General features: G+C 42.8%; 1 pseudogene; it reads left to right on the forward strand.

Moving 5' to 3' along the window:
- The first annotated feature begins 387 nt into the window (after nucleotides 1-387).
- Nucleotides 388-23394, forward strand: LOC142209935 (uncharacterized; annotated as a pseudogene).
- The last annotated feature ends 1487 nt before the right edge of the window (nucleotides 23395-24881 follow it).

The raw sequence follows: 24881 nt of genomic DNA on the forward strand, positions 1-24881 counted from the left end.
TAATTTACATTACAGTGGGACAAAGAAATTAACATATCCAATCTGACCTGTGAGGGCACTGCTCACAAGAGCTTACAGTCTGTGAAGAAATAAGAGGACACAAGAGGTCAGAGGGCTTGTTTGGCCCAATGGTCCAGCCATTTAGTAATAAATAAGGGCATATAACTGAAGCTGTATGAGCCCGGTGAATCTACAGATACTCGGTGCACAGTGACTTCTAGATGGAGAGGTGAAGTTCCACGAAATAAGGAAAGATAGCTTAGCATAAGAGATGTCAGCTAAGTGTTCGGAGATGTAGAACAATGTCATCAGGTCATCTGATAAGGCTGACTAAACAGATGTGATTTTAGGGCAGTTTTGAAGCTGTCTTAGTAGGGGGTTAATCTGATGGTCCAGAGTAAAGCATTCCAGAGCACCGATGCAGCTCGAGAAAAGTCTTGCCAGAAAAGTCTGATAGTTTGTACTTCAAAGGAGGGGAGGGAGAGCGATGGTACTGGGGAAATAACCTGTAAAGTGCATTATGGTGATAGAAGGATGCCTATGTCTCCACGCTGCCTATCCTCAGGTCTAGGGATGTGTGAAAATTGGAGGTCATCATAACAGAGAGCAGCAGGGTAGGCTGTATCAAAGTGTAAAACCCAGGTTTCTGTGACAGTCAGCAGGGTAAAAGACTTTGAAATGAAGAGATCTTGAATAATGTCAAGTTTGTTGCAGACTGAACGTTCCAGAGTCCACAAGAGAAAAAGACTGGGGGTAACATGGTAGCTCAGTGGTTAGCACTGCAGTCTTGCAGCGCTGGAGTCCTGGGTTCAAATCCCACCAGGAACATCATCTGCAAGGAGTTTGTATGTTCTCCCTGTGTTTGTGTGGCATTCCTCCCATTCTACAAAGACATACTGATAGGAAAAAAAATAACATTGTGATCCCTATATGGGGCTCACAATCCACATTAAAAAAAAGAAAGAGACTGGAGTAGGAGACATTGAATATTAATAACATTAGCAGGGTTTCTTGGTGAGAGAGGTGTGGAGTTAAAATTAGTAGAAGAAGGAGGACCAAGGTTTGGAGAGATGTCCCGAGTAGATAGTAACAGGAGACGGGAGAGACATAGCAGATGGTTCAGTGACTATGTGACTGATGCTGGATGATAAATCTGGCTTATCGTACAATCTCTAGTCTAAGTTTATACCGCCTTTTTCTTGATATACTTTGAGACAGAATTTTACAACACAATTTTGGCACATTGTGGAACATGTATCCCGTGCCCCCTTTTTCTGAGAATCTGCACCCACTTGTCTAACCCAAACTAGATGCACCAAAGGTTTGCCACAATTACGGAAGTGTAAGTCACAGCTTCTCAAAAATTTTCCTCACAATGAATGATAAACTTTCCGGTCTATAATTACCTGGGGAGACTTAGAGCCCCGCTTTGACATGGGTATCATATTTGATCAGTTCCTTGGCACTGTACCAGTAAGGACATAATCTCAAAAACCAAGTGGCATCGAAATAATTGAGCTGAGAACTCTTAGGTTTTATCCATCTTGACCTGGAGCCTTGTTTACATTTAGTTTAACGTCATTCAGGCCCTCTCTACATTTAGCCAATTAAGGAACAAAACAAGGACCCAGAAGGTCAGGTAAGTATAACACTCAAATGGAAAAAATCCAAAGACACATCATTGAAATGGGAAAATACAAAAATCATTTTGTATGAAAAACACTAATGAAGATTAAAAACACCAAGGCACAATGAGGACAATAAAACACAACCGTATGAAAGACCTGTAGTATCACAGCCACCATTCAGAGGGCATCCCTGGAAAATTGATGATAGTACAACACATAATGTGGCAAAAAATGGGAAGACCGCTATATTGCACTAGCAAAGTGCTGATAACGTGCCAAAACATATATGCAATCAAAATGACACAAACATGGATGCCAAAATGCATCCATACGCTTCAAACACACACAGCTCTGCTCCATACATGTCATACACACACAGCTCTGCCCCATACACATCATACACACACGGCTCTGTTCCATACACATCATACACACACAGCTCTGCTCCATACACGTCATACACACACGGCTCTGTTCCATACACACACGGCTCTGCCCCATACACGTCATACACACACAGCTCTGCCCCATACACACACGGCTCTGCTCCATACACGTCATACACACACAGCTCTGCCCCATACACATCATATACACACAGCTCTGCTCCATACACGTCATATACACACAGCTCTGCTCCATACACGTCATATACACACAGCTCTGCTCTATACACATCATACACACACAGCTCTGCTCCATACACATCATAGACACACAGCTCTGCTCCATACACATCATACACACACAGCTCTGCCACATACACATCATACACACACAGCTCTGCTCCGTACACGTCATACACACACAGCTCTGCCCCATACACGTCATATACACACAGCTCTGCTCCATACACGTCATATACACACAGCTCTGCTCCATACACGTCATATACACACAGCTCTGCTCTATACACATCATACACACACAGCTCTGCTCCATACACATCATACACACACAGCACTGCTCCATACACATCATGCACACACGACTCTGCTCCGTACACGTCATACACACACAGCTCTGCCCCATACACGTCATATACACACAGCTCTGCTCCATACACGTCATATACACACAGCTCTGCTCCATACACGTCATATACACACAGCTCTGCTCTATACACATCATACACACACAGCTCTGCTCCATACACATCATAGACACACAGCTCTGCTCCATACACATCATACACACACAGCTCTGCCACATACACATCATGCACACACGACTCTGCTCCGTACACGTCATACACACACAGCTCTGCTCCATACACGTCATATACACACAGCTCTGCTCTATACACATCATACACACACAGCTCTGCCCCATACACATCATAAACACACGGCTCTGCTCCATACATATCATACACACACAGCTCTGCTCTGTACACATCATATACATACAGCTCTGCTCTGTACACATCATACACACACGGTCTGCTCTGTACACATCATACACACACGGTCTGCTCCATAAACTTCATAAACATTCAGCTCTGCTCAATACACATCATACATACACAGCTCTGCTACATACACGTCATACACACAGCAGAGTCCTGTATACACTGAGCACGTAACCTGGTAACACTTCATCATGTGATCACTTGACTCCTCCCACACATAGGATTGATTACATGACTGTGACATCATCACAGGTCCTGTAACCCCAGAACGAGTATATATACAGTATACAGCTGGACAGGTGGAGGTATGTGTGTGTATATAGTGTGTGTATATAGTAGCCGTCTTTGACAGGATTACTGGGTCACACGTATCATTAACTGTTTCATTGCCATGGAGTGTAACCCCATCTTTTTCTAGCCTATTTTGTAATTTGCTGCTTTCGAGGAGACAATCCACTTTACTTGTGTCTCTGTGAGGATTATATTTTGTGGTATGAGTTGTGCATTTCACCATTTTGCTGTAGATATAGCTTTCACCCCTTAGGGACACGGTCTAAAACACCTTAAGGCCGGGGCCCCATGGGTCGGAAACGCCGCAGGAAAAATCGTGGCGTTATACAGTACTTGCAAGTGGATGAGATTCATGCGAATCCCATCCCCACTTTTAGGAACAAATCGCAGCGCGGACATGCTGTGATTTCCAAAACCGTTGCGGTTTTGAAAATCGCAGCATGTCAATTATATCTACGGAAACGCCAGCGGCTTTCCTGTAGATATTATGGTAAGACAAAGTCCGCGGAGGAAAACTTCGAACTGTGAACTTTCTCTTCAAAGCGCTACGGGAAGAACCGCAATGCATTCACACAGCCTAAAACACAACTCCCCTGACGAAGCCTTTACAGCGAAACGCGCGTCGGGGCATGTTTTTATCGTGGTATGTACTATCCTTTATGATTTTACTTAATTTATTTCACTTCATTCCAGTATCCACAGTATTTTCTACACTTGTCCTTATGCAGAGCTAACTATATTAACTCCCATATAAAGTTGTCACTATGACTTCACTACGTATAAACACTCACTTATGTTGATCTCTCTGCTAAAGGCTATCATTTATCACCATACTTCATTGCTGGATTGCATTTTTGTTACATATTTACATTTTTTCAACTACCACGTATGTTCTTTGACAGGTAGCATTGGTCCCCTTATATGTATGTTTGTCTCTGCAGTGTGTTGTATCAATGTTTTTTAATATTTTCAAATAATTCTTTTTTTTTTTACGTATGATGATTCCATTGTCCATGTTCTATATTGTTGATTTTTTTTGGATTATCATCTAAAACTTTTTTGCCTTTAGTTGTGTTTTCGTATTTTTCCAGTGATATCTCTGGAAACAATATAGATAGCACAGCAACCTTAGTGTCATATGAAAAGGCGTTACATCATTGGTTTTTCTGTTTTTTAATGCCATTCATTGTGTGATATAAATAATAGTCAATATAATAGTGACAATCTTAGCTATGTGTATAAAAAGATAAAATGTGATTTTCTTTTTAATAAAATTGTCATGTGAAGAAGGAAACATAGAAACAACCTCAAACCAAACATGTTGGAAATGTCCTGACAAACCCATCATCTCCTATACCAAATGTACAAAAACTGAATATAGAAGATCTACAAAATATTATCTTCAGTAATGTTATTTTATTTATTCAGATTTAGTGGACCAATGCAAACATTTTACTGATTGATCTGTCAAGAAAGGAGAGAGACAGGAGCAAGATGGCAGAAAGTATATTACATCTCACCCTGGAGATCCTGCACCAGCTTACTGGAGAGGTGAGAGATTCTGATGATGTCACATTACATCATTCTTATCTATAGTAATAACAGATGATATGACTGGAGAGGTGAGGGACTCTGGGAATGGATGGAGTGAGATTTATTAATGTGTCTCTTTATAAACAGGATTACACAGTAGTGAAGAAGACCTCTAGTGGGCGCTGTCAGGCTCCTGTGTCTAAACCAAGAAGGAGAACCCTTAGCCCAATCCCGGAGCCTCCACCTCACTCCCTGATACATGAGGAGATCAATGGACAGAAGATCCTAGAACTCACCAATAAGATGATTGAGCTGCTGACTGGAGAGGTGACACTGCTGGGAATGCTGGGACATTATACAGGAGCGCTATGAAGGGATCTGGTGATGACTGTATCATTGTGTTGTCAGGTTCCTATAAGGTGTCAGGATGTCACTGTCTATTTCTCCATGGAGGAGTGGGAGTATTTAGAAGGACACAAAGATGTGTACAAGGAGGTGATGATGGAGGATCAGCAGCCCCTCACATCAGCAGGTAATAGACATGACTAAATACACACGGCCTCTCATTATCTGTATGGAAAGAATGAATTCAGTCCCTGTATGTGTTTCCTCCAGTTCCATCCAGTAAGAGAACATCACCAGAGAGATGTCCCAGTCCTCTTCTACTGCAGGATTGTAATGGGGTTTTCACATTTATGAATTTGAAGCAGATTTTTTCTGCTTGTCAATAACCAATGAGCATTTTGATGCTGAATTTGTAGCAGAATATGAAGAAGAGTTCCACTGCATTTCCGACTTTATTCTGCGCCGACGGCAAAGGTGTATTTCCCACCTCCCATTCATTTCAATGGGAGTTCTTAGGCTGAGTCTGGAAAGGTTAGCCTGCAGAAAGAGTTAACTACTGCCTCCCTTTGAAATGAATGGGAGGCAAATTTCTGGTGGCTTTTGAGGCAGAGTCTGCCTCAATTTGAGCTTCAAATCCATACGTGTGAACACCCCCTAAAGAAGAAAAATTATATATACAGTGTGTGTGTGTGTGTGTGTGTGTGTGTGTGTATATATTTATTTTTTCAAATTCCTGTTCCTATTATACAGGCTCCTCTGTGTGGAAATCTTGGACATATAAGACAATATTTATGACTGACCCATCAAGGATGAATAGAAACAGAGACAAGATGGTAGAGCGTATATTGAATCTGACCCTAGAGATCCTGCACCAGCTTATTAGAGAGGTGAGAGATTCTGATGATGTCACATTTTAGATTCTGGAAATCTATGTACAGATATTTATTAATGTAAAAATTGTAAAGAAGAAATAAGGGGCCACTCACCAAAGTGTAGTTTGATTCAGTCTTAGATAAAAGCATATCCATAGGTAAAGTATAGGAGTATAGTACTGCACATAGGATGGCTAGGCAACATCTGTGTTGCGCTGGGCACATTTTTTCAAGCCTCACAACATGCTATCCAATCAGGGAAAGAGGAGATTATTATATACATGAGTTCTTTAGGGCATAAACCAATCAGATGCCGTCCTCTGGAGGTGTGGAGGAAGCAACCAATCAAAGGCAGAAGCCTCTTCGGTAAGCCCCGCCCCCAAAATAGGCAGACCTGAAGGAGAACCACACAACCCTAAATGTCCAATACAAAAAGAGAAATGGAGGACCTGAAAGAAGACTTTAACCCTTCCCTTACATAGTTTCTCTGCCGGGACACACCAGAGGCGGACCAGAAAGGAAACTAATTTTTAAAGAATGCTATTACCGCTTCTATATCCAAAAATCAAACCAGAAGGAAAAACCTTATATATAGAAAGTCAGAACAGGCATCCCGGCTCCCCTTCAAAAATTAAATAATGCAGAAAAACCATGATCTAGAAAAAACACCTACTATTGTAATGATATATATTGTACAGAACAAAGCGCAGTCAGTTGGATGAATTTTAAATTACACAATTATTGAGACTTTTCTCTGCATAGAAAGAACGTTTTACAATCGGCGTAAGTTGATGTAAAAATAAAGAAAAACCCCTAAACCAAGTTGGAAAAACTTTTTGACCCAAGACTATAGGAAAATCTCAATGAGATTGTTCTAAAATGACTATTACTGCGATCTACAGTATGTATTGTCTAAAAAAGTGCATTAATTTTAACATCCCTACAATATCTTGAAGAAGGAAGGATTAAGGAATCCAAGATCAACTACACTTATATTGTATCATGTCATTTAGATCATTCAGACCAAGAGGTCCCAGAGTGTTCATGTTTATAATTCATTTTGTAGAAGCAGCTTTTTTCTGTCACCTCCAAACAGAGGCATCTGAACTTGCTCAACTCCAGCAAAATTCATACAACTAGCGTCACCTCCATGAAACTCATTTATATGTTTGATCAGTCTAGGTGACCCCCACTGTAACCTATATATTTATTAATGTGCCTCTCCATAAACAGGATTACACAGTAGTGAAGAAGACCTCTAGTGGGCGCTGTCAGGCTCCTGTATCTGAAGGATGGGGGAGAACCCTGAGCCCAATCCCGGGGCCTCCACCTCACTCCCTGATACAGGAGGAGATCAATGGACAGAAAATTCTAGAACTCACCAACAAGATGATTGAGCTGCTGACTGGAGAGGTGACACTGCTGGGAATGCTGGGACATTATACAGGAGCACTATGAAGGGATCTGGTGATGACTGTATCATTGTGTTGTCAGGTTCCTATAAGGTGTCAGGATGTCACTGTCTATTTCTCCATGGAGGAGTGGGAGTATTTAGAAGGACACAAAGATGTGTACAAGGAGGTGATGATGGAGGATCAGCAGCCCCTCACATCAGCAGGTAATAGACATGACTAAATACACATGGCCTCTCATTATCTGTATGGAAAGAATGAATTCAGTCCCTGTATGTGTTTCCTCCAGTTCCATCCAGTAAGAGAACATCACCGGAGAGATGTCCCAGTCCTCTTCTACCACAGGACTGTAAGGAAGAAAATGTCCTCCAGGATGATCAGGTAGATGGAGATAGGGTGACATGAAATCTTCCCTTTTCTTCTCCTATAAAACATCCCACGTGACTTCTCCATCCGTCTGGTGACTTTTACAATATTTGTTTCACAGCTTTTGTATCCGGGTGAAGATCTGAACATTATTATTGTTCCGGAGACATATGTGAGGGTTGATGAGGAGTGTAAGGAAGACTTTCATAGAGGTGACCGCCCAGGTGAGTAGTCACCACTAAATAAAGTGAGAACACTCTCAGATTCTCCTCATCCACTGACTACAACAATTCTATGTTGGATTTTTAAAGAGGACCTTACACCGATTTGGGCCCAGGCAGTTCTATATACTGCTGGAAAGCCGACAGTTCGCTGAATTCAGTGCACTGTCGGCTTCCCGATCTGTGCCCCGGGTAAAGAGCTTTCGATCCCGGTACCGTAGCGCTTTACAGTCAGAAGGGCGTTTCTGACACTCTGTCAGGTACGTCCTTCTCCACAGCAGCGCCTATCGCGTTGTACAGTGTGAGCGGGGAGGAACGCCCCCTCCCCTCCTGATAATACGCGTCTATGGATGAGCACTGTGAGCAGAAGGAGGGGGCGTTCCTCCCCGCTCACACTGTACAGTGCTATAAGCGCTGCTGTATAAAAGGACGTTCCTGACAGACTGTCAGGAACGCCCTTCTGACTGTAAAGAGCTACGGTACCATCACCGACAGCTCTTTACCCGGGGCACAGATTGGGAAAGCCGACGGTGCGCTGAATTTCACTGTTTGCAGATGATATTAAGTTCTGCACAGGAGGATAATGTATTATTACGGAGGGATCTTGGCAGCTTGGTAAATTAAATTTAAATATAAGTTTATGTTTTTGGGCTGCAATTATGTATTAAATACATAATACATGGGGTCACTGAATGAAGCTTGGGGAGGAGATAATAGCGGACCAGTCCATTGTGCTGGTTTTTTTAGGGTATGTATAATTTATTGATAATTTTTTTTCAAATCTTTTTGGGGGGGAAATGGAAAGAAAAAAGCAATTTCACCATCGATGATTACATTGTAAATCCTGTTCCGCTCATCGTACGGTATAAATAACATGGTAACTCTTTTAAGCAGTTCGATAAAAAGTATACCTAAAAAGTAAGAAAAAATACTCCACTTGGGTGCCAGGCTCTAAATACAATAACCCTATTTACTACGTACCCACCACGGCCCGTCCTGCGCTCAGCTTCTAAAGATTTTGGTGGAGACATTTCCAGTGAGCGGTTATTGTGTAATAAACTTACTATTATTAGTCTGTATTGAAATAGATATAAAGAATTAAAAAAAAAAAAAAAAAATCACTGTGTCTATATTCAGGGTACAGCTGTATGGCAAGCTTATATCCATCTCTAAAGGAGAGATCACACTCGTTAACAATGGACACCAACAGATCTGTTATAAATAGAGATGAGCGAACTCTAAAATGTTCGAGGTTCGAAATTCGATTCGAACAGCCGCTCACTGTTCGAGTGTTCGAATGGGTTTCGAACCCCATTATAGTCTATGGGGAACATATACTCGTTAAGGGGGAAACCCAAATCCGTGTCTGGAGGGTCACCAAGTCCACTATGACACCCCAGGAAATGATACCAACACCCTGGAATGACACTGGGACAGCAGGGGAAGAATGTCTGGGGGCATAAAAGTCACTTTATTTCATGGAAATCCCTGTCAGTTTGCGATTTTCGCAAGCTAACTTTTCCCCATAGAAATGCATTGGCCAGCGCTGATTGGCCAGAGTACGGAACTCGACCAATCAGCGCTGGCTCTGCTGGAGGAGGCGGAGTCTAGATCGCTCCACACCAGTCTCCATTCAGGTCCGACCTTAGACTCCGCCTCCTCCAGCAGAGCCAGCGCTGATTGGCCGAATTCCGTACTCTGGCCAATCAGTGCTGGCCAATGCATTCTGTTGGCGTGATGAAGCAGTGCTGAATATGTGTGTTTAGCTCAACTACACCGGTGGAGTAGTTGAGCTAAGCACACAGATTCAGCTCTGCTTCAATCAGCGCTGGCCAATGCATTCTATTAGCTTGATGAAGCAGAGTGTGCACAAGGGTTCAAGCGCACCCTCGGCTCTGATGTAGCAGAGCCGAGGGTGCACAAGGGTTCAAGCGCACCCTCGGCTCTGATGTAGCAGAGCCGAGGCTGCACAAGGGTTCAAGCGCACCCTCGGCTCTGATGTAGCAGAGCCGAGGCTGCACAAGGGTTCAAGCGCACCCTCGGCTCTGATGTAGCAGAGCCGAGGCTGCACAAGGGTTCAAGGGCACCCTCGGCTCTGATGTAGCAGAGCCGAGGCTGCACAAGGGTTCAAGCGCACCCTCGGCTCTGATGTAGCAGAGCCGAGGGTGCACAAGGATTCAAGTGCACCCTCGGCTCTGCTACATCAGAGCTGAGGGTGCGCTTGAACCCTTGTGCAGCCTCGGCTCTGCTACATCAGAGCCGAGGGTGCGCTTGAACCCTTGTGCACACTCTGCTTCATCAAGCTAATAGAATGCATTGGCCAGCGCTGATTGAAGCAGAGCTGAATCTGTGTGCTTAGCTCAACTACTCCACCGGTGTAGTTGAGCTAAACACACACATTCAGCACTGCTTCATCACGCCAACAGAATGCATTGGCCAGCACTGATTGGCCAGAGTACGGAATTCGGCCAATCAGCGCTGGCTCTGCTGGAGGAGGCGGAGTCTAAGGTCGGACCTGAATGGAGACTGGTGTGGAGCGATCTTAGACTCCGCCTCCTCCAGCAGAGCCAGCGCTGATTGGTCGAGTTCCGTACTCTGGCCAATCAGCGCTGGCCAATGCATTCTATTAGCCCGATGAAGTAGAGCTGAATGTGTGTGCTTAGCACACACATTCAGCTCTACTTCATCGGGCTAATAGAATGCATTGGCCAATCAGCACTGGCCAATGCATTCTATTAGCGTGAACTGAGTTTGCACAGGGGTTCTAGTGCACCCTCGGCTCTGCTACATCAGATTGCTACATCTGATGTAGCAGTGCCGAGTGTGCATCAGATGTGTAGTTGAGCAGAACTGGCTCAGCACTGCTAAGTCTCTGCATTCGCATAGGAATGCATTGGCCAGCCTTCGGCCAATCAGCGCTGGCTCTGCCGGAGGAGGCGGAGTCTAAGGTCGGACCTGAATGGAGACTGGTGTGGAGCGATCTTAGACTCCGCCTCCTCCAGCAGAGCCAGCGCTGATTGGCCGAATTCCGTACTGTGGCCAATCAGCACTGGCTAATGCATTGTATTGGCGTGATGAAGCAGTGCTGAATGTGTGTGTTTAGCTCAACTACACCGGTGGAGTAGTTGAGCTAAGCACACAGATTCAGCTCTGCTTCAATCAGCGCTGGCCAATGCATTCTATTAGCTTGATGAAGCAGAGTGTGCACAAGGGTTCAAGCGCACCCTCGGCTCTGATGTAGCAGAGCCGAGGGTGCACAAGGGTTCAAGTGCACCCTCGGCTCTGCTACATCAGAGCCGAGGGTGCGCTTGAACCCTTGTGCAGCCTCGGCTCTGCTACATCAGAGCCGAGGGTGCGCTTGAACCCTTGTGCACACTCTGCTTCATCAAGCTAATAGAATGCATTGGCCAGCGCTGATTGAAGCAGAGCTGAATCTGTGTGCTTAGCTCAACTACTCCACCGGTGTAGTTGAGCTAAACACACACATTCAGCACTGCTTCATCATGCCAATAGAATGCATTGGCCAGCACTGATTGGCCAGAGTACGGAATTCGGCCAATCAGCGCTGGCCAATGCATCCCTATGGGAAAAAGTTTATCTCACAAAAATCACAATTACACACCCGATAGAGCCCCAAAAAGTTATTTTTAATAACATTCCCCCCTAAATAAAGGTTATCCCTAGCTATCCCTGCCTGTACAGCTATCCCTGTCTTATAGTCACAAAGTTCACATTCTCATATGACCCGGATTTGAAATCCACTATTCGTCTAAAATGGAGGTCACCTGATTTCGGCAGCCAATGACTTTTTCCAATTTTTTTCAATGCCCCCGGTGTCGTAGTTCCTGTCCCACCTCCCCTGCGCTGTTATTGGTGCAAAAAAGGCGCCAGGGAAGGTGGGAGGGGAATCGAATTTTGGCGCACTTTACCACGTGGTGTTCGATTCGATTCGAACATGGCGAACACCCTGATATCCGATCGAACATGTGTTCGATAGAACACTGTTCGCTCATCTCTAGTTATAAAACCCATTTGAAATCAATGGGTTTTAGGGGGGATTTGATTAGAGATGAGCGAACACTGTTCGGATCAGCCGATCCGAACAGCACGCTCCCATAGAAATGAATGGAAGCACCTGTGTCGCCGGCCGGCCGGCCGCCGGCAAAGTCAGCGTTACAGGTGCTTCCTTTCATTTCTATGGGAGCGTGCTGTTCGGATCGGCTGATCCGAACAGTGTTCGCTCATCTCTAGATTTGATCTGTTGTCTGTTTCCACCAAATCCGTCATACGTCGGGTATTTTGGTGGACTTTTCAAAATAACAGACACAAAGCTTCCGTTATTTTTTAGCATTGATATCTATGCACATGCTCAGAAGCAGAACAAAAGGAAGAAGAACAACGGACAATAACGGACTGTAACTGATGCTAATGTGTCCGTTTTTTTAACTGAACCTTTAAATATTAAAAAACTAACATATCACTTAGAGTCCATCATTGTCCATTATGGTAGGTGTCCATCCTTCTTTTTTTTTTTTTTTTTTTTAACGGGCCCTATCAAAAAGAACTTCCAACGATGGTGTGAACGCCCCCTAATAGATTTTATGCACACTTTTTAACCAGTTGCATTTCCATTTTACTTTTTGTCCATGCGGTTTTGAAAGCTATAAAATTTTATTTGTTTGCCTTTTGACACATAGGGCTTGATTTTTATGTTATGTTAGTTATTTCACTTTTTATTTTTTATATATTTTTTATGTCTGGTTTTCACTTGTTTCTAGCTTCAAGTGCTATTTCAAATTTTTTTTAAGGATGAGGCCTCACTTTGCAGAAACGCAGCTTTTTTTTGTTGCAGTTTTTGTTGCAGTTTTTTGAGCTAAAGCCAAGAATGGATTACAAAAGGAAAGAGAAATATATAGGAAGTTCTTATACTTCTACCTTCTGCTCAATCCACTCCTGGGTTACAATATTTTATGTGAATTATTCTGGGAAAAAAAAGTAATTTTGGTGCAGAAATGGCCAAAAGTATTTGCTATAGCATAGCATATACCTCATTGTGCCAGATTCTTGGAGATCTACCAGAGAAATCACGACAGACACCCATGGCTGGTGTTGGACTGTTACAAGTTCTTTTGTATCGCTCATTTCTACATCCCCATTGGGCAGTTTTAGGTGCTGTTTTTTATGTAGATTTTTTTTTTAGCAAAGGCAAGAGAAGATTGTAACGAAATGGATCCCAATTCTGGACTAAAACGTATGTAGCTGTAAGGGAGTGTGTGAGATGGACACCACCTAATAGCACTGACTCAGGAGACTTTATGGTTCTTCACTGAGCATTACATGAGAAGAAAGAGGTGACAGGAGCAGTGACACATGAACAAAGGAAGAAGGTGACTGCAAGACAGAAGAGGAGCCGGGTGGCCAAACATTAACATCTATTGGTCTTCACTTTGATGTCTACTGTTACATTGTCATGTGTTTTGCTTCATGTATTGCATTTGTATAGGAGTTTTATGTATAAAGGTTATAATGTAGCTATATAACACTGTACAAAACTAATAATCAGTTTTCTTCTTGGCAGATGACAGTACCAGGACCTCAGAGGAACATCTCATATCTTCAAATTATAAAGCAGATGATGGTATCACACAAGATACATATGAAGAACATGCCATTATCCCAGCTGTACCCTCAGACCTTCACAGCAAAGGTCCATCAACTGATCCTTCTATACAGGTCCAATCTTCTGATCCACCACAAACTGTGAAGGAAGATAAAACCCACAAAAGGACTGGTAAACATCAGAAACATCACACAGGGGAGAAGCCATATTCATGTTCCGAATGTGGAAAATGTTTTAAAGCTCAATCAAATTTTGTTATACATCAGAGAATTCACACAGGAGAGAAGCCATATTCATGTTCAGAATGTGAGAGAACTTTTAACAGGAAAGCAAATCTTTTTAGACATCGCAGAATCCACACAGGGGAGAGGCCATTTTCATGTTCAGAATGTGGAAAATGTTATACTGTTAAATCAGATCTTGTTGTGCATCAGAGGACTCACACGGTGAAGAAGCCATTTACTTGTTCAGAATGCGGGAAATGTTATAGCCAGAAATCAGTTCTTGTTAGACATCAGATGTCAATTCACACAAGAGCAAAGCAGTTTCCATGTACAGAATGTGAAAAATGTTTTTACCAAAAATCAGAACTTGTTGTACATCAGAGGACTCACACAGGGGAGAAGCCATTTTCATGTTTAGAATGTGGGAAATGTTTTTACCAAAAATCAGATCTTGCCAGGCATCAGAGACTTCATGTCGTGGAAAAGACATTTTCATGTTCAGACTGTGGGAAATGTTTTAGCATTAAAGCAGATCTTGTTAGACATCAGAGAATTCATGCAAAGGTGAAGCAGTTTCCATGTTCAGAATGTGAAAAATGCTTTTACCAAAAATCAGAACTTGTCCTACATCAGAGAACTCACACAGGGGAGAAGCCATTTCCATGTTCAGAATGTGGGAAATGTTTTTACCAAAAATCATATCTTGCTATTCATCAGAGACTTCACACAGGGGAGAAACCATTCTCATGTTTAGAATGTGGGAAATGTTTTAGTCAGAAACCAAACTTTGTTAGACATCAGAGAACTCACACAGGAGAGAAGCCATTTTCATGTCCAGAATGTGGGAAATGCTTTAGCCAGAAATCAGATCTTCTTAGACATCATAGAAGTCACACAGGGTAGAATCCATTTTCTTGTGGTAAATGTTATAGCACAGGGTTCGGAAACCTTTTTTGTATGGTTTGAAGATTTTTTGTTTGAAAAATCAAAGACAAAGTAGTCAGTGTGCCATGCAATAACTGTAGGATTGTCGAACTCTACATGAGTGTTATATAATGCACAATGATAGGATTGGCCTTTGTACAAATCGAAGACTCAGAGCAGGTTTAGACATTTATACAGCCTGATCTTTGTCGAATAAATTCTTACAATCCTTTCCAGCCTTGTTGAAATGAATGAACGTTCAATTTAGCGTGTTCTGCTGCCATACTATACTTTTACACTTGTTTCAAGGTATAAAAAAAATTGCTGCCCTCTGACTAGGCTAGCTTCTCAAATTAGTCCTCTTTCCATAGAGTAGAACAGCTGAGAGAGTCCTGTGCCTGGTAGATATGCGAGAACTGCCAGTTTTGGCACTGGTGTCATTGGTTGCTGATCCCCATTTTATTGTTAAACCCATTCCCATAATAGTATGGTGCAAGTTGATTATTTATATATGGCGGCCATCAAGGCTGTTGGGTCACCCAGTGGAAGTGCCCATGATAAATGCCACCATTAGCATTATATTGCATTGCATTAGTAACCAGACTCCTTGGAGTTCAAGAGTCTTTAGGGATTTATAGTTAAGAAAACATGTAAAAAAAATTCAAATCAATTCCCTTTTCCATAGGAACATATAAAAATTAAAAAAAAACATCAGTGAATGAGTTGTCATATGGTGCACACTGTAGCAGGAAAAAAAAATTAAAAGTTGTACCGCCATTTCTTTATGCTGTTACATCTCAATTAAACTTTTCCAGTAAAAATCAATCAAAGATATTCCCCAGAGTGGTATAAGTTAAAAGTAAATCTAGGCCTGCAAAAAAAAAAAAAAAAAGGGGGGGGCTCTATGCAAAGTATTAGATTTTTCTTAAGGGGTTAACATATAAATCAAACTATATAAATTTGGTATCCCCAGAATCGTACCAATCCGTTGAACACAGGTGACATGTCACAGTGAATGCTGTAAAAACGAGGCCCAAAGAAAGTTCCACCCATTCTGAATTTTTTTCAGGATGAGCTGAATTGTTGTTTCCATTGTCTCTTACCTCACTCCCCCCAAAACATCTCAGCTACATATACACGGCTCTGCTACATACACGTCATACAAATCCAGCTCTACGTCATACAGCTCTGCTCTATACTCGTCATACAAATCCAGCTCTGCTCCATACATGTCATATAGACATCGCTCTCTTACATACACATCATTCATACACGGCTTCCCTACATACACATCATTCATACACGGCTTTCCTACATACTTATCATTCAGACACGGCTCTGCCACATATAGACACACCTCTGCTCCATACACGTCATACACATGCAGCTCTGCTACATACACATCATGTCTTCGCTCTATCAAACTAAATCTCTCAAAGACTGAACTTCTGCTGTTTCCACCATCTAATAGATCTGTCCTTGATATATCCATTGCAGACTCAGGCCTTACTATAACTCCTAGGCAGCATGACGCAGACCTTTCCTTCACTCCCCATATTGAATCACTAGCACGCTCATGTCATCTCCACCTTAAAAACATCTCCAGAATACGCCCTTTCCTTACCAGAGATACATTGAAGACACTTATTGTTGCTCTGATTCAAAACGACAGTATATAAGCTAAATAATACAATGATTACAAGAAATAGTGTGATATTGCTTATACTTTGTAAAATGCTATATATATATATATATATATATATATATATATATATATATATATATATTATACAAAGATAAGGATACAAAGATTAAGATCCAGAATCATCACCAAGAGCTTAAATCATCATCTGCCCGGAAAAGAAAATCATCAACTGTGGAAATGACTGGCGAAGGCAGAGGGCCCTTGGGAAACAACACTGTGAAGAGCGTCCTCCTCACACAGGTACGGAGCTTCTGACCTCATCAGCGCCCCCTCATCTTCTTATACATGCAGCATCCTGGAGTGCTGCTATTTTCAGTGTTTGTCTGTTGTGCCTCCAGGTTATGTTGGTAGGTCCCGTCTCCTATGTTACATGCATTAGCTTGCAGCTTTTCCCTGTTACTTTTCCAACTTCACAGTTCAAAACCCATGCCTTGGTTCAGCCCTAGCCAATCACAGGCCGCTGGGCGGGGTAGTAAGAAGACTGTAGTCTCCCCAACAACTGTTGAAAGTCAATCTAGACAGAGCAAAGTGTATGCTGGACTGTGCAGGAGGGAGACCAGGACTGCAACTCAACAGTCACCAGTACAGCCTCTAGGAGGAATATTTAATGCCCCAGGCTCATCTAGAGACAGCCCTGAGACAGGGAATAATTCTGTGCATCTCTGAGGGAACATTTGCCAGCTATGCCAGGAGGAGCAACGGAGGATCCTGACAGGAGGAACTTGTTCGGGCCTAGTATCCAAGTAACCAGATCCCTGTCAGGACTCCTTGTTCCACTACTACTACTAATAGTTGTGGACTTTATCACCGAGTCTGTAACATCTCTGGGCAGCCTCCTAAGGCCAAGGCAGGGGGATTGGACTGTGTATACCACCCCCATCTGTAAGCTGCTGGTTTGTTGTTTACCTGAAGTTAATAAACAGTTACCTGGTTTTCACTACATCCTGGACATCTGAGTCGTGCCTGCTTCACCATCAGTGCCCTTCTGAACACCACTACACCGCCTCAGAGAGGAAAGGTCCCTTTTCCAACTAGAAGTCGCACTACTACTACCATCGCCACCATCTGATAGTGCTGCAGGACCCCATTGACTGTGTCCGATGCTGGAGTGGGATTGGGGGGTATGTGGAGTGCAGGTGGCACAGCATCCGCCACTATAACTCCCATCCTCTGGTCTCCTCCACTGGGTTGCGGCATACACATTTAAAAAAATGGCTGATACAACCTACTGTTGCATAAGCTTGAACTGCGCAGGTTCTGTTTGTCTATCTCATCCTGTACTATGGAGTGGCCAGTTCCAAAGCCTCAGATAAGGTAGCCAAAACAACCTTCAGAAAATGAAAATAGGCTCCTGGGTGAGAAAGATCTGTGTAATTATGTTGGTTAATAGAGTTTACACAGCAATGAGAATTTCTGCTTAAGGCACAAAATTGAATCTATAATACAAAATGGAGTCTAGAATATACTTCAAATAGCCATCAATTTTACTAGCACTACACCCCCGCATCCAACTTCCTACATCTCCTCCCTCATCTCTGTCTACCGCCCAACCCGTGCTCTCCGCTCACTCAATGACCTAACACTTACATCCTCTATTATCAGAACCTCCCACGCTCGTATACAAGACTTCTCCCGAGCTGCACCACTTCTCTGGAATGCTCTACCCCGGACAATCAGATTAACTCCCAATTTCTACAGTTTCAAGTGCAAACTAAAGACACATCTTATCAGACAGGCCTATCACAATTCCTAATGTAAACCCTTCCGTACTACAATTAGAATCCTTAAAACAAACCCTCCTCTGTCCCCGCTCCCACATTTCCCCACATGATATGAGGCCATTTCATACTAACTTTATATGTCCAAGCTCCATCCACATGTTAAAGGACACGACTGGTGACGGCAGTTTAGTTTGTGTAATGACAGTCACCTCTATTACAGAAGTGTCTGACCCCTGTATAAGCAATGTCGCCCCTCCTACCTCTTGTGTCACCCCCTCTACCTCATAGATTGTAAGCTCTTGCGAGCAGGGCCCTCAGTCCCATTGTGTGAAATGACTTTCTTTGTAATGTATCTTTCTGTCTGTATTTGAACCCTACAAATTGTACAGTGCTGCGGAATATGTTGGCGCTATATAAAATGTATTACTATTATCATACAGACATAGCTCTGCTACATACACAGCTCCGCTTCACACTCATCATACACACACAGCTCTGCTCCATACACTGAGCACGTAACCTGGTAACACCTCACCATGTGATCACTTGACTCCTCCCACATGTGACTGATCACATGACTGTATCATCATCACAGGTCCTGTAACCCCATCGTGAGTATATATACAGTATACAGTATACAGGTAAGTGTATATATATATATATATATATATATATATATATATATATATATATATATATATATTTGCCTGGTCGGATTACTGTTCTGTTTCAGGATTTGATGCTTTCCAAGCGTCTTATTTGTGCAGCCACTTTTTGTGGTATGAGATGCATTTTTGATGCCACCATTTTGGGGTACATATAGCTTAACCCCTTAGGGACAGGGCCCCAATTTTCTAAACGGACACGTGTCACATGTGATAATAACTTTGGGAACAACTTTCCCAAGAGATTTCAAGAGAGTTTTTCATAATTTATGAAAAAATGGGAAATATGGTGGAAATTTGGAATAATTCACTATTTTTACAATGTGAAATCTTTGCTTTTTAGGCAGATAGACAAAGCACCTACATTAGTTAATATTATTGAACATATCACTACTTTATATATTTCGGGTGTTAGAGAGCTTTAGGGCATGTTCACACAGAGCGTTTTGGAGGTGGATATTGGTGGTCGTACATCAGCCTTTCTGCTCAAGGCAGACCTGGGAGCCAATGCGCTGTCTGACCACGGCTCTATTCAGAATGAGGGACACACGCTTGGTTTCTGAGAAGGCCAATGCCATGATGAAATAATATATCATGGTCCTTGAATGGGTTAAAGGGGTTTTACCAGATCACTCCGACCCCCACTGATCAGAAAAACGGGAGCAATGGTTAGACAACGTGCGCACTGCTACATTCATTTCAATGGGAGATATCCATATACTGTGTTCTGGCTATCTACATAGATAATATGTTGTACATACTGGCAAGACCACTATAGCCCATGATCATCAGGAGCAGAATGAAACTGCCTCAACCTCAAATCTGACATTATCCTGATCATCTCGTATGAAATTATACAGATGTTCTACACTTCATCTCCTCACATGATTTATCTTATTATCTCCAGTAATTTTATTTTTTTATATTCAGGTCCCTACATTACAAGATTCTCTCAATGGCCATAGGAGACACTTGTTCTGATTGACCCCTCCCCCCCTAAGATGGAGAGAGACAGGAGCAAGATGGCAGAAAGTATATTTAATCTCACCCTAGAGATCCTGCACCAGCTTACTGGAGAGGTGAGAGATTCTGATGATGTCACATTACATCATTCTTATCTATAGTAATAACAGATGATATGACTGGAGAGGTGAGGGACTCTGGGAATGGATGGAGTGATATTTATTAATGTGTCTCTCCATAAACAGGATTACACAGTAGTGAAGAAGACCTCTAGTGGGCGCTGTCAGGCTCCTGTATCTGAAGGATGGGGGAGAACCCTGAGCCCAATCCCAGGGCCTCCACCTCACTCCCTGATACATGAGGAGATCAATGGACAGAAGATCCTAGAACTCACCAACAAGATGATTGAGCTGCTGACTGGAGAGGTGACACTGCTGGGAATGCTGGGACATTATACAGGAGCGCTATGAAGGGATCTGGTGATGACTGTATCATTGTGTTGTCAGGTTCCTATAAGGTGTCAGGATGTCACTGTCTATTTCTCCATGGAGGAGTGGGAGTATTTAGAAGAACACAAAGATGTGTACAAGGAGGTGATGATGGAGGATCAGCAGCCCCTCACATCAGCAGGTAATAGACATGACTAAATACACACGGCCTCTCATTATCTGTATGGAAAGAATGAATTCAGTCCCTGTATGTGTTTCCTCCAGTTCCATCCAGTAAGAGAACATCACCGGAGAGATGTCCCAGTCCTCTTCTACCACAGGACTGTAAGGAAGAAAATATCCTCCAGGATGATCAGGTAGATGACAACATGGTGGATTTATCCAGGAGACCTGCAGCTATTTGGTCAGATAGCTCCTGCTGTCACTTTTGGTGGTCATGATAATGAATGATCTTTTCTTCTCCTATAAAACATCCCACGTGACTTCTCCATCCGTCTGGTGACTTTTACAATATTTCTTTCACAGCTTTTGTATCTGGGTGAAGATCTGAACAATATTGATGCTCTGGAGACATATGTGACGGGTGATGAGAGTACGCAGGACATTCACACAAGTGACCGCCCAGGTGAGTAGTAACTAAATAAAACAATTCTGCAAAATCTGCAAATTCTGTGTCATATCGAGCATCAATATCCTTGTCAGTTTTATCAAGCAGAATCTGCTTCAAACTCTCGAAGCAGAAATTTTCTGCTTGACAAATTCAGTGTCAAATTCCTACATACCCTAAGGAGTTTTTTGGACCGGATTTTGACACGGAGGCCGCCTCACAATCCGGTCCAAAAAATGGCTAGCCACGACTGGATGCATCCAGTTGCGGCATTCCGCTCCAAATTAGGCCCAAATGAATGGGTCTAATCGGGGGGAGTGTTGCGAGGGGGATGTCCTGAAGAAAGGGCATGTCGCTTCTTTTTTCTGAGAGCGGGAATAAACTGCTCATGGATAAAGGAACCCATTGAATTCAATGGGAGGGGGCTTTTTGAGCCGGATTTTGATGCGAACTCTGTGTCAAAATCCGGACCAAAAAAACCCAGTGTGAACCCGGTCTAAGACTTCTACACTATCCCCCACCACTTTCCTGGGGATCTGATCATTCTGACCCAATGTAAAGAATATGTCATGGGGTCATGGGGACTTTGTCCTATAGTTAATTTGAAGAAACTTGAGAAGCAAATTACTGGCTGTACTTATCGGTAGACAATATTATAATGGAATATACATGTACATGTAGTCATGGAGTGTGTGAAACGGACACCACCTAATATCACTGACTCACAGGAGACTTTATGGTTCTCCACTGACCATTACATGAGAGGAGAGAGGTGACAGGAGCAGTAACACATGAACCTAGGAAGATGGTGGCTCCAAGATGGAAAAGGAGAAGAGCCTGGTGGCCAAACATCATCATCTACTGGTCCTCGCTCTGAGGTCTACTGATAGATTTTCATCTGTTTTGCTTTCAATTTATAAGGGAGGATTTCTATAAAAAGTTATAAGCTAATAATATAATATACTCAATGAATGAAATCCATTTTTCTTTTTGGCAGATGCCTGTACCAGGAGCTCAGAGGAACATCTCAGATCTTCAGATTATAAAGCAGATGACGGTGGTATCACACAAGATACATATGAAGAACATGTCATTATCCCAGATATACCTTCAGCCCTTCACTCAACTGATCCTTATATACAAGTCCGATCTTCTGATCCATCACAGACCATGACGCAAAGCGAAAGTGTCACAAGGGATGTTACTAACACAGAGGAGAAAAAATTTTCATGTTCAGACTGTGGGAAATGTTATAGCATTAAATCGCGCCTTCATAGTCATCAGAGAATTCACACAAGGGTGAAGCAGTTTCCATGTTCAGAATGTGGGAAATGTTTTTACCAAAAATCAGATCTTGTTCTACATCAGAGAATTCACACAGGAGAGAAGCCATTTCCATGCTTAGAATGTGGAAAATCTTTTTACCAAAAATCCGCTCTAGTTCAACATCAGAGACTTCACACGGGCGAGAAGCCATATTCATGTACGGAATGTGAAAAATGTTTTAATAGGAAAGAAAGCCTTGTTAGACATCAGAGAATCCACACAGGGGAGAGGCCATTTTCGTGTTCAGACTGTGGGAAATGTTATACCGTTAAATCAGATCTTGTTTTGCATCAGAGAACTCACACAGGGGAAAAGCCCTTTTCATGCTCAGAATGTGGGAAATGTTATAGCATTAAATCCCGTCTTCTTAGTCATCAGAGAATTCACACAAGGGTGAAGCAGTTTCCGTGTTCAGAATGTGGAAAATGTTTTTACGAAAAATGTGATCTTGTTCTACACCAGAGATTTCACACAGGGGAGAAGCCATACTCATGTTCAGAATGTGGAAAATGTTTTTACCAAAAATCAGCACTTGTACTACATCAGAGAACTCACACAGGAGAGAGGCCATTCTCATGTTTAGAATGTGGGAAAAGTTACACTGGTAAATCAGCTCTTGTTAGACATCAGAGAATTCACACAGGTTAAACTAGCCGGCAAACCTTATGTACAAAAATAATCACGTAAGGTTTAGTACAAGAACTAAATGTTACAGTCAAAGTCATGTATGCATTTTATTGTTATGTTAACCTCATGCCAATACAATCAGTTTGGGTTTTAAAATGAAACACTTATTTTTTCTTCTTTTGGCTTATTTCATTGTATGTGGGAATAATTTTTATACTAATAAAAATATTTATCAATTTGAAGAAGTTAAGATTCTGTAAAAAACAAAAAAACAGACAAAATTATATACTTATTATATCACTCCTCGGCTTTTGACTGAGGTGCCATTTTGCCGGTGTCGCCTGGGCGCCGCCAATTTTCCAGGGATCGCTGGCACCTGGAACAAGCTTCGAGACCAGTGTTTCATTGGCATGCCAGTTGAAGACTTCCAGTCTTGTCTGCCATTTACTTCTATTGCAGGATGCTCTATGGAGCCTGTAATTGAAGTGCTGAAATTTTGCAATACATTAAACGGGGTTGCCCCATCCCAAGGATCCTATCTATACTGATAGCTTATGTGGATTTAAGACTTTTCCTAAATACATTGCTTCATCAAAACTGCTTTGTTTGGCTAACTATCTGAGATTTTTCACTTCATTGTTTATACTGCGATTCCATAACCACGGACCTGGGGATGATCTTATCTCTCCGCCCAGGACAAGTGACATAGCTCCCTGCTCTCAGGGCAGAGCAGTTCAGAGCAGCTTGTATGTCTGAGCTGTTTATCTCCGACTCTTCCAGTTATCAGTCTGCTAATTGAACTTTGCTGATAAGGGCTGAGACAGGGAGTCTGTTACCTCTGTATGTGTTACGGTTCTGGGTATTTATTAAAAAATAATATTTTTAAACAACAGAACCTAGTCTGCAAGGCACTGCAGGGACGTCCACAGGCCCAATGATGGGTGGCTGTATGTCTGAATAGTGTGCTACCAGTTAAGCTGCACTGGCAGACATGCAACACGGTACACAATGTGAACACGCTGCAACAGTGCCCTGCCAGTTAACCTCACTGGACAGGTGCACAGTACACCTGAAAACAAACAAGGCTGCCAAGGGTTAACTCACCCCAGGTCAGCAACTCCTGCAACAGCCAGGAGTAATAAAGGTAGTTAGACAGTTAAAGAAGCTATCTGAGAAACCACACCTGCTATCAGCGCCTCAGGCTGGAACAGAGTCCATGGCTCCTAGCCTAGGGCCGATAGTTCAGGATTTACAGGTACTGACTACAGAGTGGATAGTGGCAAGGAAAACCCCACACAGAGGCCTAGTCTGGCACCTGCCTGAAAACTGCAGCTAGCCCTGAACTACTGTCTTTAACAACCTCAGAGATTCTGATTCAAAGTGTGAGCGCCGGGAGGGCGTCGGCTCACACTTTTTAAAGGGAAGTCCCCGCCCAGTAGGGGCGGTGGTAGTGACCTCCCGCTCATGCCCAGTGGGTGAGAAATGGCACTTAGCCTGTGAGCAGCTCCAATAGGTCTGAGCATGCTCAGTAGGCCGAAAGCTGGACTTACACTCCAGACACCTCACTACATGCGGCCTAGGGCGAGGGTTAGATTGACCCGTAGGTGGAGCTGTGCGCAGAGAGTGAACCCTGCGGGACGCAATCCTAATAGTATGTAAGCGCAGACCTAAAACGGAGTTTATTGCAAGCTGACTCTTGGTCCTCTAACATCTAAATTTAGGATTCTCATCACCTATCAAATCCAGCTTTGCTACATCAGCTTCCAGTGATACTGTGCTAATTTATGCACAACCATCCCTCATTACGGACTGCAAACATGTACGGCTATGAAGAGAGATAGCAGAGCTGGCTTTGACTGGAAGACAGCAAGTGAAACCCCACCCACCAATTCACCGAGAAAACCAGGAAGTGAACAGAGCACACGGCTGGCAAGATGTAGAACAGGCGAGTTGGGAATACCCCTTTAACAT

This window comes from Leptodactylus fuscus, chromosome 6, assembly GCF_031893055.1.
Source record: "Leptodactylus fuscus isolate aLepFus1 chromosome 6, aLepFus1.hap2, whole genome shotgun sequence".
Lineage (NCBI taxonomy): Eukaryota > Metazoa > Chordata > Amphibia > Anura > Leptodactylidae > Leptodactylus > Leptodactylus fuscus.